The following is a 4,133-nucleotide window of genomic DNA, read 5'->3' as shown; positions in this document are numbered from 1 at the left end:
TTTTTTAAATTTTGGAATCCAATTTTTATTCAGGGTCCCAAAAGAAAAGAGGTTTCCTCTATGACTCTTCCCTCACTTTAAGCAGGTTTAAAGAGCAGGAGGGAATAAAAATAAAGTTACTTTTATGTTTAAATCCATGATATCCTTATGATTAACATACCCAGGTACTTTCAAGACTAAATCTACAGCCAAAGAACATAGATCCTATTGAGTTCAAGATTGTAAATTAGACTCTATGGATATTTTCTGTATTCCTTTATGTCATTGGTCATGGAGAATCTTCAAAGCATCTAAGTATACCATAGAAAACTACCAACAATATATTTAATGAAAGACCTTGCTGCAATGTTTTGAAAATACTTTCTTTCAGCCCTCCGGGCCATGGGTGGTAGGTGAAGGTAGGGTGTTAAGGCAGGAAATGTGTTAATGGGACTCAGGGATACCCTCCTCCACACCCTGCTCCTGTACTTCCACTTGAACAACATTATTATGGTCACTTTTCTTTGATCATGTAGGTAGCACATCACATATAGAGGGCTTGAGATTAAAAATGATCAAGAGAGCAATACACAGACAGGTCTGGCCTGGTGGGGATGCCCAGCCATCACTGGGCTGCAGTCAGGGGTCTGAAGCCAGAGCCTGGCACAGAGGTGCTGACCCCACTGGGCGATAAGTTGGACATAGCCTTGGTGGGGAGGTCTCCCCATGTGGATTGGGGCTCTTCAGAGCAAAGCAAGGTTGGGTCTGAGATTAGGAGGGGTGGGAGAATAAGAGGCCTAAGCCCACACCAGGTAGATGGGTGACATCGATGGATGTCCTAAGGGAAGAGATCTTTGCACTGCCCTCTTCTGTCTCTGGTATGAAATTTGAAGCTATGGTTGGATATTTAGAGGATATTATCATGGTTGATGAGTTTCAGTTACTACAGATAAATTTCATGGGCAAGTACTACAGGAGTTTGAAGACACAGAGGAGGATAAACTCACCTGTATGTTTATTTTTAACAAATGTATTTCTCTGGTAGAAAAATATATTGAACAACAGCTGCTGGAGTGGATTCCTGGATTTAACATGGCTGTTTTCTCAACACTACTATAGCACTACAAAGATTGAATGGTTGGTCATGTATTTGACATGCAGCTCACTTTTATGAATTTTCTGTCAAAGAAATGTTTCTAGACTATGGAGTAGAAAAAAGTTAGGGACTGGACTTAAGCAGTGGTTTTGTGGTGACTTTTTTTTTTGTAAATTATCTTCTAAGTATGCTTCCTAGAACCATCTGTGGCATTAGGTCCCACATCCAAGTAGTGGGATCATTCTGGATATCACCAGCCCAATGGACTGGAAGAGACTTGGCTAATGGTGACAAAATGATACATCTTGGAAAGACTCTCTTCTGCAACTCCTCATTAATGTTAAGTATTGATGGATCAAAAAGCAAGTTACCTGACACTCCTGGGACTTGTTTCTCCTGAAACACCTTGTTTTTGGTAACTCTAGTACTCCTTCCCCAGTCCACACCTCTGTCAGGCCTCCTGAGTCAGGCTCCTCTGGGGCATGTTCATGTCAAACATCCATGTATAGAACATATACATTGATGTGTTAGTGCTGTGAAGTAACACCCCATCACCAACCCTCTTTTTCCCAGCACATGGCTTTTGACATGTGCCAGAGTCACAGTCCTTCAGTCTCAATGGGGTATTTAACTATCTGGGAATATTTATCTAGGATGTTATTCTTGAGATTTCTGAAGTATCACAACTAGTCTTGGCTGTAGGAATCAACAGAAATATAAGCTCTACTTAAAAACTATATGTGAAGGTCATTTTTAGTACTACATTTGCAAGTCCAGTTTCACTAGTCTTCAGCTGTCTTTGATGTACTCCAACTGTTTCTAAATTTCTCTTTAAAACATTTAAAAATATTTCTATAGATGAATACTCAGGCTAACTTTGTGGATATAATCTTGGAACTTTAGATTTAATGCTATGAAGACAAAGGTATTTTCTGTGTTGGAATTACTATTTTACTAGGTATCAATTATTGCATTCTATCCTGCAAGCAAACTAAAGGCATCTTTTTCATATGGCATATTAAATGTTTGTGCAGAGTCATTTAAAATCCTTTCTGTATAAATCTATAGGCTTTCTATTGGGATAAATTCCCTGCAATTCCTTCCTGTCAAAATGTCTGCTACAGACATGGTGTAGAGATGGAGTTCCATTAGTTTAGCTCAGCATGAGTAGGAGATATCAACCAGCTTCATTGGTCATATTGACAGGAAACCATGTGTGTCCCATCTCTAGAAAAAAAAATATCATAATAGTTTAACTTCCACTATGTAACTTTGATTTTTTTAAAGTAAAAATAAGACTGTGTACTGACTTTTCACTTGGCTATTCTGGTTGTAAATTCTATGTGCTTTTCTGTACTGATATATCACTTATTAAATATTTTTTTACAATGAAAAAATTATCAAGAGAAGCACATGATTCTTACAAGACTTGAACTGGGCAATTCCCAGTTGATGGGAGAGATGGGAATGTGAGAATCTCATCTTAGTGTTTACAGCCTCACTTTAGGAATCTAAGAATTCATTGTGTTTCTTAAACAAGATAATTTGTGTTACTTTTATTTTGACTTGAACATTTTTATTGTTGTTCAATTACAGTTGTCCTCATGTGTCCCCCATCACTCTCACCTGCCTATCCACCCCCCAACCTTCCACATTCATTCCTCCCCATCACCCATTGTCTTTGTCCATAGGTCCTTTATATATGTTCCCTGACTTGACCCTTTCCCTTCTTTCCCAGGTTATCCCCCTTCACTCCTTCCCTCTGGTCACTGTCAGGTTGTTCTTTATTTACATGACTCTGGTTCTATTTTGCTCACCTGCTTATTTTGTTGATTAGGTTCCACTTATAGGTGGGATTATATGGTATTTGTTTTTCACCTCCTGGCTTATTTCACTTAGCATAATGCTCTCCAGTTCCAGCCATGCTGTTGCAAAGGGTAAGAGTTTCTTCTTTCTTTTTGCAGCATACTATTCCATTGTGTAAATGTACCATAGTTGTTTGATCTACCCACTTACTTTTCAATGGGCCTTTCAATATTTGGAGAATTTAGAAATGGGCTGGCAGTGGGAGCAAAGAAGAATGCATCCCATTGATAGGGAAACCTGGACCAGTCCTGAAATACTCTCCAGTCCCTAGATGTTTTCCATGTTTCCTCACTACTTTGTGATCAGGCAGTGCTAAAAAGAAAACTTATCAATTACATTCTCACCACCCCAAAAACAAGAGTGAAGAAAAGAATAAAAGCTCTTCAATTTCTAACTCCAAATGGATATTTTACAAATTTAGTGTTTACCTATCAAATATTCTTCTGCATTTCTGATATGAATTTTTCTTTAGATACTAATGTGAATAAGTTATTAGGATAGTCATTTTTAAGATAATTACTTTATTGGGGGATTATACACAATCTGGCACAAATAACACCCTATTTTTATTACAAAACATTTTATTACAAAATCATAAGCATGCAATTCTATAACATAACAATATCACACTCAAACACACCATATAATATTTTAGGTGAAATGTTCAAATTAAAACTATAAATTATTACTCCCATATTATTACCCTATCGACCACACTCAAGCAAGCCTTAATTCTGCCAGACCTTGTGTATGACTAAAAACTTTCAGAGAAAAAGAAAAAGTGGCCTCATGACTCTACCTCATTTTTATCTTTGCCACATTTATAAAATATCCCAATACATAAAATCAGTTATAGTCTTGATACAATTAATGCTACAGCATGTTTAATTTTCAGAAAGAAAATTTCTCCTTTCTAAACAATATCCATTATGTCAAAACTTGCTGATAAATTCTGCAACCTAGCAAATTTAGCTTTTTTGGTGAAAGGTAAAGATCACAAGTTTTTATTGAACAGGTTTGTTCTATAAGTTCTATTTTTATCAGTAGAAAGATGTTTTCATCTGTCATCACAGAGATGGTGACATGCTCTGAAAGCAATAGATCCTACTAAATTGCTTTATTTCATTGCCATCATGCCATAACTACAACTCTAGCTATCACCATTCAATGGACATTATATTCATGCCTTTAG

The 4,133-nt window shown here is 36.9% G+C and overlaps 1 pseudogene; it reads left to right on the top strand.

Annotated features, from left to right (window-relative positions):
• The first annotated feature begins 808 nt into the window (after positions 1-808).
• Positions 809-1,291, top strand: LOC123820804 (annotated as a pseudogene).
• Positions 1,292-4,133: the final 2,842 nt, after the last annotated feature.

The sequence above is a fragment of the Phyllostomus hastatus genome, unplaced genomic scaffold, assembly GCF_019186645.2.
Source record: "Phyllostomus hastatus isolate PE091 unplaced genomic scaffold, TTU_PhHast_1.1 phas_contig_37, whole genome shotgun sequence".
NCBI lineage: Eukaryota > Metazoa > Chordata > Mammalia > Chiroptera > Phyllostomidae > Phyllostomus > Phyllostomus hastatus.
Note: the sequence above shows the minus strand (reverse complement) of the source record. Positions and strands in the feature narration are given on the sequence as shown.